General features: G+C 44.8%; 1 long non-coding RNA gene across 2 annotated transcripts in view; it reads right to left on the reverse strand.

Moving 5' to 3' along the window:
* Positions 1 to 908: 908 nt before the first annotated feature.
* Positions 909 to 14815, reverse strand: part of LOC139084460 (uncharacterized) — a 51295-nt gene continuing 37388 nt past the window's right edge. Inside the window, exons 3-7 of one of the 2 annotated variants that reach the window (XR_011541850.1) lie at positions 13748 to 13903; positions 10674 to 10801; positions 7860 to 8027; positions 7616 to 7752; positions 909 to 4527 (exon numbers count right to left, since the gene is read on the reverse strand). This is a non-coding gene — a long non-coding RNA (uncharacterized lncRNA). The remainder of the gene's footprint in view (positions 4528 to 7615; positions 7753 to 7859; positions 8028 to 10673; positions 10802 to 13747; positions 13904 to 14815) is intronic. The other variant, XR_011541849.1, reaches the window with a different exon arrangement.

A 14815-nucleotide genomic window follows, 5' to 3' on the forward strand; every position in this document is an offset into this window, starting at 1 on the left:
CACCCACGTCACTGCAGCACATGGCATGATTATTGGTGGCAACCAATGGATGTTTTGAAAAAATTATAGATTTGTTTTCGGGTGTTTTCAAAAAATCTGCAACCAGCACTTTAAATCTTCAACAAATTTTAAAGTTCTGGACAAGGCTTATTTAAGTTACAAGTGTGCAATGATTTACAAAACAAGTGTGTAATAGATTTGGTCATTTGCCGATATGACAAAGCTGGAAGTGTGTGGAAAACGATGTCCTCATTTTAAAGATGGAGAAATAGGTGTCAAGGATAGAGGAGTCATGCCCCAAAGGCTGCTGGCAAGTCGGAGGCAGAACTGGGGCTACAAGCTCACCCTTCTAGCTGCAGTTTGGGGTCCATACCTCCCTATCCTGATTTTCATGGGATAAATTCTCCTGAGTGAGGAGCCAGGTATCTGAAGAGGCATTGGACAGCCATGGAAGAGTCTGAGATGGGGGGATTACTGTCTGAAAAATATGAGTCTTCACTCAGTGCTGTCTGCCATCAACAGATGAGTCTTCCTACAGATTCAGGCTTTAGCTCAGGTCTTGTTGACCCCTTGCTCATACAAGAACAGTCAATGTAGTGATGGAAGGAGCAGGCCTCAAGGCCATGCTGCCTGGGTGCAAGTCCGTGTCCCTCCACTTTATTAACTATGCAAATTGGGGAAGTCACATTGGCTCTGAGCCTTTTCATCTGTGAAATGAACATAAATGCTTCCTTCATTGGATTTTTGGTGAGGTTTCAATGAAATAAGTTATAAAAGCCCATAGCACAAAGCCTGGCACATTGTCAGTACTGGGTAAATGTGAGCTGTTGGAGATGGATGTGTATCTGGGATTGTTTTCTAGAAGGCTTCACTTAGCTATTGCTGTATAATAAATCAATTCAAAACCTCAAGGTTGAAAATGACAAGGATTTATTATTTCTCACAATTCTGGGGGGTCAAGAATCTGGGTAGGTCACAGTGGGGTGGGTTTTTGGCTCCATGTGATGTTGGCTGGGCTCACTCATGGCTTTCAGCTGGTGGCCAGCCTGAGCTGGAAGGTCCAGGAAGAAGTCTTCCCATGTCTGGTACTTTCCATGTGGCCTCTCATCCTCCACACGGTATCTCATCATTCAGTAGTAGCGTGAGCTTCTTTATGGCCTGATGAAAGACTTTCCAAAGTAAAAGTGGAATCCACCAGGCCTCTTAAGGACGAGGTCCAGAACTGGCACAGCATCCCCTTCTGCTGCATTCTATTGGCCTAGCCCTGGCCCAAGCCCAGCCTAGATTCAAAGTTTGGGTGGAACATCAGGTATGTTCAGAGATGAAGTCCTCAACAGTGGGCATCTTTGGAGGCCACATACCATAGAGTCTAGAGCTTTCTTGATCATCAAAGTGGTCCAAGCCACAGCCTCATGCCCCCCACGCTCTTTCCATACAATGCTCCCTATTCTCTCCAAGAGTCCTGTGATTTCCACCATCATGCCATGCCCCCTCCAATGTCTAGTTCTTTGAACAAGTTGTTCTTTTTCTGGCTAACTTGTCTTTATCATCCTTTGCTCCTACTTCAACCATCTCTGTTCTGGGAAGCCTTATGTGATCTTCTAAATTTGTCTGATGCCCCTGTTATTTATTTCCCTAGCATCTGGTACCTTTCCTCCTTAAAACTCATCACCTCTGTAAATAACTGTAAATTCAGTGTCTGTGGTCCTTCCAGACATGGACCCATGAGGACAAGGACCCTGTGAGCCTTGTCACTTCATCCCCAGTTCCTGGCTCAGTGCCTGGCACCCAGTAAGTACTCGGAAATGGGCCAGGGGTCTCCTGAATGAGCAGGAGTGTTGGCACTTGGATTCCAGCCTCATCTTGGCCCTTTTCCCTTTGTGTGACCTTGCTGTTGCGGGTTCCCTGGGAAGCAGATGCCCGGCTAAGGATGAATGTGCAGGACATTTATTAGGGGTGGAAGGGAAGGAAAGGAATTAGAGTTGGGTAGAGGGAGAAGTTGAGATGTGATGCAGTCAGAACAAAGGCCTCAGCTGACCCGATGGGAGTTCTGAAGGTGAGATGATGCTTCTGTTAGGGCCAAGGGGCTGGGACTTTATTCTCTTGCATCACCAGTTTTTGGATGTGAACTGTCCTTGGAAGGGGACAAAATCATAAATAAAGTGGATCTTCTCAGCAGAGTACAATAATCAGAGACGACTGGGAACTAAAAAGAAGGAAGAACTCTTCAAATGTCATAAGATAGCCAGAAGAGGAAGACTCTCTGATCCCTGATCAAAGTTTGTCAATAATGAAATGAATGGGGCTCGAACACCTCCATGGACTATCCAAATGGGAAGGCCTTGTCTTGAGCAAGTTCTCAATGACACCAGTGCCCAGTTCAACCCTTTGGAGAATAACTTGCATGAAGCCTTGGCCCACTCTGAAGCCATCCTCCATGGACCTCAGGGTCATTCTCCTTGTCTTCAGTGATTTCCTAAGGAGAAATTCCAACCTGGATTTCTTGGGCCACTGCATCAATATTTACATCAACAGGCACTGTCTGGCCAGGATGTGGTGACTTCTGCTCCAGGCAGGAATACCAGCTCCCAAGAACACAGGGAAAAGAATCTGGATGGTGTAGAGGTTTATCTTGATGGAAAAGATCCCATGTGTGGTCTCAGCAGCTCCTCTAGGTTCCCCATTGGCTGACAAACCACAGTGGAAGAACAGAGGCATCAGATCTCAGACCTGCACATTTTTGCTGTCACTTCTTCTCCCAAGCAAATGATGTAACCAGGAGGTTTTTGTTTGGGTATGTTTGTGGCAGACATCAGATCCTTTAAAGAACCAAGTCACAGCAACGATATTGTTCCCCAGTAACCAAGATGCCAGTGGCTGTTGGCATGAATGCTGGGGCCACTCCCTGGCTTGTCTATCCTGGCAGCGAGAAGAGTGAACAGTTCAGATTAAGGGGCAGGGCCTCGGCAGAAGAGGCCAGTAAGAGGAGGAAGAGAGAACCACAGATGGTCTGAAAGGATGGCAGAGTTCCCAGGCTCAACTCTCATGGATATTAAATTTTATTGATCACTTACTCTGCACCAGGCACTGGGCAAAACATTCTACGTACTTTACCTTGTTTGATCCTCATGACCATCTTTTTCCCATTTGACTGATAGGGGAACTGAGGCTCAGAGAGGAGAAGTGCCCTCCCCAATGACTGATTGATTGCAGAAGGATTTGAACCCAGGTCTCCAAAGTGTAGGCTCTTAATCCAGCTACATTGTGTAGCCTGGGAAATTTGCTTAAATTGAATACGTTCTAAATGGAACTCAGCTTGATCGTATGTCCAACCGGCTGTCTGTTACACAATGATAAAATTTGGCCATGGACAATGCAAGCTCTAGATGCTTCCTGTTCCTTCTGCGTCCTCTTTCCTCTATCTCCTGCTTTCTCCTTTCCTTCCTTTTCTCCTTCTTCCTTTCCCTCCCCATTTATTGAGCCCCTAGGTTATGTCAGAGTCAGCCCTGGTGGTCCAGTGGTTAAGATTCAACTCTCACTGCCGCAGTCCGGGTTCATCCGTGGGTCAGGGAACCACACCACCTGTCTGTCTGTTTTCATACTGTGGTGGCTGCATGTTGCTGTGATGCTGAAAGCTACGCGACTGGGATTTCAAATACCAGCAGGGTCATCATGGTGGACCTATTTCAGCAGAGCTTCCAGACTAAGACAGACTGGGAAGAAGGACCTGGCCACCGACTTCTGAAAAATTGGCCATGAAAACCCTGTGAATAGCAGCAGACCATTGCCTGAGACAGCGCCAGAAGGTGAGAGGATGGTGCAAAAAGACCGGGCAGGGTTCTGCTCTGCCATACACAGGGTTGCTAGGAGTTGGAATCAACTCCATGGCACCACAACAAATGTTATGTCACACATAGCGAATGTCAAGAAACTTAAACCCTTGGTCCTGTCCTCCGTGCATGTTCTGGGGGACATCCTCTTAGGAAAGCCAGACACAAAAGCAAACTATTACAATGCCACGGGGCACTCTTAAACTTAGACTTGATGGATAAAGAGGAAGCACAGAAGAGCAAGCAGGCAAAGCTGGGGGAAGGCACAGCATGGGCACAGCTAGAGAAAAGGAAGCAATGTGCTAGGCTGGGGAAACGGGGGCCCAGGAGGAGAGGAGAGGAAGGCACAGCTCCAGAGAAAGCCCATTTGGAATACGACGGGCCTTGAATGCCATGCTAAGGCCGTCAGACCTGCTGACAAAGGTTCTGCAGAGCCCCACCAGATATTTAAGGGCGGGTGGTAAGAAGATGGGCTGTGTATTTTAGAAAGATCATGAGGCAGATGTGTGCAAGGTGGGCTGAGGACAGACTATAGTAATGCAGAGACTGGAGTCGGGGAACTCATCCGGAGATTGCTCAAGCTGTCCCAGAGTAGGTGTGGGTCTCCTGGTCACCAGTTCTCTTGGGGTGTCCAATGCCTCTGATAAATTCTTCATCCCAGTGCATCAGAGATGCTTTATCCTCCACAAGCATCTGCCTTTGGAAGGGACAATACAGAGGGCAGCTTAACTGAAAAGAGCCATTGAATGGTGGACTTTCAAACTGATTATATAGGTTAGTACAAAGAGCTTTTAACACCTACAGAGCCCATCACTTATTCTAACTTGACTATTCGGGGGCTAATGTCTTATTTAACTTTATTTGCATGCAAAGGCTTCATCTAAATTCAACAGGCTCTTGGCTGAGATCTGGACCTGCCCTTTATCCTCCTGCACAGACCCACAGCTGGTTTTACCCCAAGGTCCTAGAGCAGCAAGGAAAGGGTCTGGCAACCATTCCTCTCTCCCAGGCTGAAATAAAAAACTATTTGGCTGGCGCTCTCAGCTCTCAATTTCTCCAGCCACCCTCTCCAGCAGAGTCCCAGTCTCCATTAATACTATTACTCGGGATGACATTTCCTCTGACTGTCGTTGTCTCTTTTTTTTCCTCCTCCTTAATTCTCTAATTTGTCCTAATATGCCCATTGCCTGCGTATCAAGTCATCCATGAAGCCGCCCCATTTCCAGGTTCCTTCCTCCCCATCAGCCGAGTCTCCGTCTCCCACAGAAATTAGAGGGAGGCGGCTGCAAGCCCGCAAGGGCAGGAAATAGAATTAGGGGACGTATTAATTGGGACATCAAGTCGGATTTCGTTCCAGGCACTTCCTTCCGTTAACCACTTTGAAGCTTCCCCTCCATGGCTCTGTTTCTCATTAGATGGAGCTCTTAATGGCGAGCGGTGTTTACGCATGGTGCAAATATGTCATGCCCCAACCTTCAGACTGGCAGCCCCAGCTGATTGGTGAAGGCTGGAAGAGGAAAAGGGCAGCCAAGGGGGTCGGGGTGGCAAAGGGTAGCAGTGATGCTGAGGAAGAGCAACTTTTTAACGATGCTAAAAAAAGAGGTGTGTTTTTGGGCTGAAGAAAGAGATTCCATCAAAGCGCCATTATTTTAAACTTTCCCTTATGTGCAGTTTCCAGGGTCTGCAAGTTCATTCGCAAAGCAAGTTCCTTTCTTCTTCTTTTTGTTACGACTGTGCTTTTCCCAGGCAGCCATGGATTTGCTGGCTGCTAGGACTCACGATGCCTTTGCCAACACCTAAGAAACCGGTTGAAATGAAAGTATCCGGCCTGATCCAGAGAAAGCTGCCAGGAGACCTCGTCTCTCTGTGCCTTCCCAGCTCTTCGTTTTGACATTTCCTCTCAGGGACACTCACTGCCTCCTTTGCCCCAAAACCGCTCCACCCAACCCGTCCACCCCACCTCTTTGAGGTCCTCTCTCTTCAAGGTGTGGTTGGCTTGTGCCTTTGTGGAATCCCCACGCGGAGGTGTTTTTGCCAACACTAATTCAAGGCTGTGAGAAGAACTTATTTGTGGAAGGGTATTTGTTTTTCCACCGACGCAGCCAAAACCACCAGCTTCCCTTGCTGGAGAGGAGAAGGGAGAAAAGAAGAACCGTTTCTTTCCCATGATCCCTAGTGGTAGCGCTACAAAACACAACACTTCTAGGAGACGCCAATCAGGTTTCACTGAGACTCAACTGTGGGGGCCTTTTGTCCTAATCACCAGGGCAAGGAACCCCAGAAAGCAAATGTCTGATGCACTGAAGGCTGAGGTCAGGCCCTTCTACTAACCCAGCAGCTCTGACAGCCAATGCAAATACCACAGCCCTGCCCTGGACACCCTTCAGTCCTCTTGAGCAACCAGGAGCCAAGATAAAGCAACTGAGACTCATGCCGAAAGCAGGGAAGACAAACCTCAGCGCTGAATGGAAACCAAATCAAGCAACTTCTCACCCATCAGCTTCAAGTGATGAGGGCAGAGGTGTTCCATTCTTTCTTTCTCCTCCTTCTTCTATTTTTTTCATCTTTAAATCCAAAGGGATGAAGAAGCAGGAAGGGAACTGGGAGCCGTAAGTGGCCGAGCTGCTAAGAGATCCAGTCTTTGTCTTTGCACAAAGGCCATGAGATCTAGAGCGTCTCATTTCTGGGCATGTGAGTGAAGACTGTTTGGGGTGTAATGACATAAATCAATTTGTGCTAACTGGAGCAAAAACGTTGGGGAAATTATAAAGATTCAGGATTATATCCAGGAACTAGAAGAATCTCAGGAATCCAGAGATTTATCTTTCTCCATTTCTCTTCTCTAGTGCTCACTCACACTTTCCTTCTCTCTCTCTCTCTCTCTGTATTTATTCTTCTGCTTCATGGAAAACCATCTTTCCTTCTTCCTTATGTTCTTGGTGAGGGAAAGACGGCTCCCCATAGTAGCCACATGAACACATTACAGTAAATACAACAGGCAAAGACAGAATCTCAGTCTCCGCTCTTCCCGGGGAAGATATTTTCCTTTGTCTCCTTGGGTTAGATGCCAATCCTGTTCCAGACAATTGTGGTCAGAAGGAATGAGTCGCATTGGACAAAGGCGGGCACTGAGAAACCAACTCTGCAAATTGCGGGAAGACCGTCAAGGGCACCATTATTCACAGGAAGACACTCTGCAATTCTCTCATACATTCAAACTCAGCCATTTAATGTTATTTCACTTTGGGAATTACTTTCATTCATTTATTCATTTATTCCTTTCTTCTCTTATTCATCAGTATTTGGACAGTATCTACTATGTGTATATCATTGTTTGTTCTTTCCCTTTCATTAATTTTTTTCAACTTCTTCAATAACTATTTATTCAATAAATATATCTATCATGTGCTTGGGATGACCATGATATGCAAGACACACTGGTTCCTTACAACTTCCTTCTAGCAAACAAATTCTAACCACTGCACTAAAAATGAAATTTACTTTCTTGGGCAGTCGTCAAATTAGAAGGTGACTTTTGCATTCCCTCCATCCAAAATGACTTGGCCAGAGAAAAAGAGACACTTCACCCATTTAGTCTGTCTCCTTATGAAAGCCCAATTGGAAGGTTTCTGTCCTGTAAGATGACAGGGTCAGCAGGGTAGTTATGAGAATCTCTTCCTACTCCGGAGTTGAAGAATGTTATATTGAGTCTATTCATCAGACTAATGACAAAACCATTAGCCAACAAGAAGACAGACACATCTCAGCGGATGCGAGAGACTTACAGCAACTGGTAAGCATGATCTCCGTGGAAATGAATTAGGGGTCGAAGTAAAATAAATTCATAACCTCTTCTTATGGGAGGAGGCAATGGACATGATGCCTTCACCTCCTTGTTTCTTAAATATCTCAAGGATCCGACCTGTAAAACACGAATGCAATGACTTACAACCAGCAGGTGCACCTCAACCATTAATTACCTGAGAACCCCGATGTGTTCCTACCCTGACAGACCAAAAACAAACTCACTGATGCAGAAAGACAGACTGACACCTTTTTCTTCTGTGAACAAGATGAGTCAACAGGACGGAACTTCCAGAAAATTGTGATTGACCTGAAGTCTCCAGGCAAAAATTCATCCAGCCAACATTTGCCAAGAATCTGCTCTACACCAGCCACCATGCTGGGCACACTCTGCTAGAACCGAAGAAGCACAGAATTAGTTCTCGGCCATTTATATCTGGTTTCAGAGTCCATAAATACACCTTACAATAAAACGTCTAAAGGAAGCTGACAGAGGAGCAAAATCCATCCAAAAACTGTGCACATTAAGGGGAAAAAAACTCCATGGAATGATGGGATTTTCAGCTGTGCTGTAGGAAAAACGACTTCCTCTCTTCCTCTCTGTTGGGCTTACTTTTTTTCCATAAACCTAAAGTCATGGCAAAGTGACAGTGAGACCCAGCCAACATGGCAGCAGACACACGTTGGTTGCTGTTCCTTTGAGGAACTTTTCAATTTTAACTCTTACTTGCCTTTGCTGCTCCAGCACCAACGTCTTACTCTCCTTTTTGGGATTCAGGAAACAAACAAGGAAGGCATTATAAGCTCTCTGAACCCCGGGGACCTTTAGGAAGAGAGCCAGCAAGGCTATGACAAAGAAGTATAGCAATGGCCATAGTTGGTTGCGTGTTTCTTAGAAACCCTCATCACAGTTGCAATTTTTCGCTCAACGTCTAACCTCACTCAATGTCAGGTCCAAGTGGGCAGAAACCACATTAGCCTCATTTACTGATGTGTTCTCAGAGCTCAGCCCCATCACTGGCACACAGTAGATGGTCAATAACTATTTGTTGAATGAATGAGTCTGTACACGTTTGTCTGATTTAATTCTCTCAGCAAGATCAGGTATTATGAGTCCCATTTTCCTATGGACAAAAACAATTGACTTCTCTCACCTAGTAGGTATTAATAGCCCCATTTTATAGGTCAGGAAATTGAGGCTCAGTGAAGTGAAATAATTTGCCAGTGGACGAATAGCTAGGGAAGAAAATGCAGGACTTTGCTTATGAATGCTGCTCTGTTTGCAGTAACTAGGACAGCGCCTGCCACGGAGAAGAGAATCATTAAATAATTTTTAATACATTGAATAAATATAAGTACAGAGCTGGGATTCAAGCCATGGATTGTTCCACTGCAACACACGCTCCCCCCAACCCTGGGAGCCATTTCTCTCCTAATACACCTTTACACTTGTCTTCTGCCAAGAGCCACGTAGAATGCCAGGGTCTTTGCACCCACTGAAGTGGTCAAAGAGCTCAGTGCTCCAGCTTTGGATCACACAGATGTGGGTTTGAGTCTAGCCTCTACCATCAGGTGACCTTGAGCACGTTGATTTTAACAACTCTGAATCTGAATCTTGTGTGTGATGCTTCTAAGAGGGAACTCAATGATGATTTCATTGAGTTGGGAGGTGAGGCTGGCTTTTTGGATTTTGGGATTCATATGTCCCAATAAAAAAGAGAGAGGTTTATAGTGTCAGCAGGCTGGGATTGATGACTCTCTCTGTCAAAGGAAAATAGAAATTCTGATTCACAGCATGAGCCAGAGGAAGGTGAATGGAATTCAAGTGATGTCCTGAGTGTCTCCCACCCGCATGTAGCCCCATCCAGGGGTCAAAGTTAATGGAAAACTATGACGAATTCTTTCAGGCAAGGACACCAAGGATTTAGCCACCTGAGAAATAAAGTTTTCGGTCACCTCACTGGGCAAACAACCCCAACCAGGGAATACAGAGTACGTAGTGTAGGATTAATAAATACTAGCCACAACCTTGTGAGTAGTCACAGAAACTTGTTATATTTGTGTGGGGGTGTGTGTTAAATATATATTTATATACTTTAAATAATCTTTCTTCTCTTTCTTCTCCCTTTCACCCTCTCTGGCACTTGGTAATCATTAAATTTACCATTTCATAGGTTGCAAGATATTGAAATAGAGTCACAAAAGAATAGGAGAAGATTTAGCATGATGCAAGAAGCACAAACTTCTGGTTAAATGCATTTATTGATGAGATATGTATTCTTTCCCTTCAAGGAGAAGAAAACTGTGTCTCTGTTTGTACAGGGAGGTGTGGATGTTTAGATAGAGCATACTTAAAAGTGTGTATATGGAAAAAACTCAAGTTGGGTCAGTGAAGGGATGGACTGTATTAGTCACACAATGTTTTTGACTGCTTGGCATCCACTGCTGCTCCCTAGATGCATTCCGTCTGAGGTCAGTTTTCCTAGAAGCAGAACCTGAGATGAGAATTTTTGTCCAGGTTATTTCTGGAGAGTGTGTTCTCAACCTGGAAGGGAGTGAGGGAAGCAAGATAGGGAAGGGAGAATACAGCAAAGATGAGTTTTCAAATGCAGTGTAGCTTCAGCCTGATCTTGCGGGGAGCTCTGGAGTACAAGTTGCACCACAAAGTCAGTTTCTCTTTGACATAAGGGAGAAGGGACTTTGTACCCATGAACCAGTCAAATGTTGGCAGCAGGCCATCCTGGGGGTGAGGGACCGGGGAAAGACACAACTCCCAGGCACCTCAATAGCACCTGCAACAGCCAGGTGGGTGGGACACTGTTTTAGTTTCCTACTGTTGAGTAACAACCTATTCTAAAACTCAGCTACTTAAAGCAATCATAAACATTTACTTTGCCTCACAGTTTTGTGGGTCAAGCTCAGCTTGGGGGTTCTGGATCACAGCCTCTCATGATGTTGCAGTTTTGATTGGCTTGGGCTGTAGTCTCACCCGAAGGCTAGACTGGGGCTGGAGGCTCTGCCTCCAAGCTGGTCACTCACATGGCTGGCAAGTTGATGCTGACTCTTGGTAGGATGCCTCAGTTTCTCCTCTCCGGGGCCTCTCCACATGTTGCTTGAGTGTTCTCATGACATGACAGCTACTACCCCAGAGTAAGCAAGCCAGGAGACTAAGGGAGAAGCACAGTGCCGTTTATGACCTAACTCAGAAGCCAGACACAGTTTCCTCTGGCGTAATCTACTGGCCACACAGACAAGGTCTGATTCAATATGGCAGGAGACTACACAAGGGTATGAACACCAGGGAGTGAAGATCATGGATCACTGGGGGCCATCAAAGAAACTGGCTGCCACAGGCATCAACAGTGTCTGCTTCTCCACATCCAAATTTTATTTAGAGGGATTATCTCTGCCTTGTTGTGCATTGATGGCCAGATAATTCCAGGTGTCCCAAGTTTCGCTACAGAAGTCAAGAGATACAACCAGGAAACAGTCATGTGACCTCAGCCCAGCCAATCGGCTGTCCTCTCCTAAGACTCTGCCCCCTTAGCATATTAGTTTGCTGGGAGTAACATAACAAAATACCACAGACTGGCTGGCTTAAACAACCGAAATTTATTTTCTCACACTTCTGGAGGCTGGAAGGCCAAGATCAAGGTGACTACAGGGTCAGTTTCTCTCTCCTTGGCTTGCAAATGGCTGCCTTCTCATTGTGTCTATATAAGGCTTTTTCTCTGGGTGTACATATTTCTGTGTGTCCAGATTTCCTCTCCTTTTAAGGATACCACTCATATTGGATGAGTGACACCATTTTAACTTAATTATCTCTTTAAAAGCACTATCACCAAATGCAATCATATCCTGAGGTATTGGGGGTTAGGGCATCAACATATGAATTTTGGGGGACATGATTCAGTCCATAACACTTAGAGAATGAGGCACTAGAAGGAGCAGTTCCAGGTCATTTACCACAGCAGAGGTGTGCTGACCTGAACCTTCCTAGCATGACACTGGAGCCGTGCTCCTCTCTCCCCCGCCCCCTCTAGCTTCCATAATTAATTCCCACTTTCTAAGCCTAGTTTACAAAGCCTCCTGCCAATTCTGAGAGATCCAGACTGTGCATCGAATAAATTAAGTTTTGCTTAAGCCAGTCAGAGTTGGCTTATGTTTCTTAACAGTCATGTCCCCGGACCGATACCTCGCTTTTTCCGTATTTTCTGGAATGAATGTATGTTTCCTCTATACTCAATTGGGGGCAGGGTGTGGAGAAAGGTCATTTTTAAAGTACAAAAGTACTCAGGCTAAATTAAAAATCTTCCTAAGCACGTCTTTCTTCTCACCTGAATAACATATTTCTCACCTCATTCAGACACAGACATACACAAATTCACTAAATTTAAAAGAAAGGGGAAGGTGTAAGACCTGTGGGGTTTGGGCAGTGAGTCAAATTACCATTCAGTCAGTCGATTGTTACCTGATACTATGCTTTCCTGATCATCGGCAGAACTCTGCCCAGAACGATACTGAGAACAGAATATAAGATCCCTGAGACAGGAGAGCAGTCTCTTACTCCTGTCAAACTGTCTCATGGAGATGCTCTTAAGACTAAATCCAGAACAAGATCAATCAAATGAAGCTGTAAAATCCACATCCTGCTGAGATCTGTGTGTTGGAGAATTACTCACAGTGAGATGGTCTAATGTCAATAGTTATGGTAAGGAAATCCAACTACCTGTTCTGGGACAAAGAGGAAGAGGCAGAGAGAGATGACAGAAGTAGCGAGAGTCATGAGCGCGTGCCCCCAAGTGAGTATGAGATGTGAGGGTGAATTTGGTCCTCACTCAGTCAGACCCAGTTCCAATGTCCTGCTAGTGCATGAGCATCCGCCATGCTGAGTGCCATGCTGGGCCTTCAATATACATTTTTTTCATATAACATGCCATTAAATTATAGCCAGCTACTTTTTCTGGTTCTCAAATATAGAAAGAGATCTTCAAGGGTGGAAACAAAACTGGATCTGGCGGGCTTATGGAGAGATGAGATATTGGTCTCTAATAAGACAATCTCCCAAGAGAGATTCAAGGATTTTTTTTCTATTCACATGCTGCCTTATACTCTCACTCTGCATGGAGTTAACCCTCACACAAGAAGCAATCCCTCTGTATGTTGTTTTTCTTTTCTTTTCTGATCTATTCCAAGCTCATAAAATGACTTTGCCAGGCTTTCAGAGACCACAGACCAGAGGAAGCCTGAATGAGTACTGGGTCTCCCCATCACCACCACCGGTTAACATGGAGCGTGATTTTTTTTTTGGCATTTTTCCTTCTCTTTAGCAAGTTCACAGTGGACCCCAAGAGGTCAGTGATCTTGAATCCGATAAGGAGAGACATTCTTGCCTGCTGGAATGACAGGCTGCAAACATTACAGACTAAAGTAAAAAGAGAATAAAGTTCAATTTATAGGAAAAGAGAGAGAGAGCAAAGTATAAAAACATCCCAGGGCAACTGAACTCTGTCATCCAAACACATGAAAACGTTCCAGATAGCTGAGTGATAAGCAGGAAATTGCTGGAAAAACCAACAGTCATGGAAGGAGAAAATTGAAGTGGGGGGGGTTGAATTGAGCTAAGTGACTGTGTCGTATGGTTTATTATTTTATTAGTTTTAATAGTTGGGTAGATAAGCTAATAGCAATAGGATTTACTTTAAAGATCAACACTATAGACTCCGCTGTTTATTATTTGATAGTAATGTGTCTCCAGCAAGGGGAATATTAAATCTCATAAAAAGCCACTCCTGCAGCCCCGTCTGAGTCGCACACACACGGGTTTTCCCTCTTAGTTCTCATCTCTGGCAGGGGTTTTGTTTGGCTAATACTCCGAGGCACATCTGCTCCTCGGGAATCTGTGAGAGCCATTGCAGCTCCTGGTTTGCATTCTATGACCAGAGGATGGAACTGGAGCTCACCTTTCTCAGAATTCTTTTAGCAAGAGGTGATTAACTCATCTGGGTCCTGAAATATATGGCATAATGTAGATGAGGGAATGAATCTGATAGATGGGACCCTCACAGCTCTGAAATCATGGTGGGCGAAAAGAAATAATGGGTTTAACTTACTCAGCACAGCGCCTGGTCAATCCTGAATAAACGCCAGCCAAATGGGGAAATGGTAAGTGTAGCCGATTATTGTGAGTTCTGGAGTCGGACTGCTGGGGGAAAAGTCCCGGCTCTGATCTTCATACAGTTTCAAAGTATTTCCCCACAAGATACTTACTAAGAACAAAGGAAAAATTAGACACCACCTTAAGCAAATGATCAAAGCTAGCATCACCAATCACAGGACCGATCCTGATGGCATGTGCCTCCTGCTATGATGTTCTGCGAAGTACATAACATCATTTCTAGGGTGTTCCTGTCAAAAGAACATAACAGAAATCCAATGTGACAAAGCCAAATTGATGAACATTCTACAGAATAATTGGCCTGTACTCTAAAACTGTCAACGTCCTGAGATACAAAGACAGAGCAAGGAATGCTTCCAGATCACCAGAGACACAAGAGGCATGACAAGTGAAGGCACTGAGTGATTCAAGAATTTCTCTTTGCTTTTGCTTTTTTTCCTTTTCTTCTCTCTCTCTCTCCCTCTCTCTCTCTTTCTCTCTCTCTCCTCCTTCTACTCCTTCTTATTCCTTATCATTTTGCTATAAAGGACACTGTTGGGACTATTTTCCAATTGGCGAAATATAATCAAAGTCTGTAGACCTGATACTAATATTCTATCTGTATCAATAGCAATTCCCTGATCTCAGTAGCTGTACTGTGATTATGTAAGAGACCATCCTTGTCTTTAGGACGTAAACTAACGTATTGAGAGGTAAAGGGACGTTAAGTCTGCAACCCGATCTCAAATGCTTTGGAATGAAAAAGAAGAGAAAGGGTAAAGCCAATGTAATAAAGTATTAACATTGCGAGAGCTGGATAAAGCGTAGACGGGGATTCTTGGCAACTTCTGTGCAAGTCTGAAATTATGTCAAAATAAAAAGCTAAGGTTTAAAAAAAATAATAATCTCAGCTCTGCCACTGTGGAACTCCAAATGACTTGACTTCTCTGAGCCTCAGTTTCCTCATCTCAAAATGGAGATGTCAGCACCAGCATACAGAACATCTTCCTTCCAATGACATGGC

This window comes from Equus przewalskii, chromosome 7 (genome assembly GCF_037783145.1).
Source record: "Equus przewalskii isolate Varuska chromosome 7, EquPr2, whole genome shotgun sequence".
Classification (NCBI taxonomy): Eukaryota; Metazoa; Chordata; class Mammalia; order Perissodactyla; family Equidae; genus Equus; species Equus przewalskii.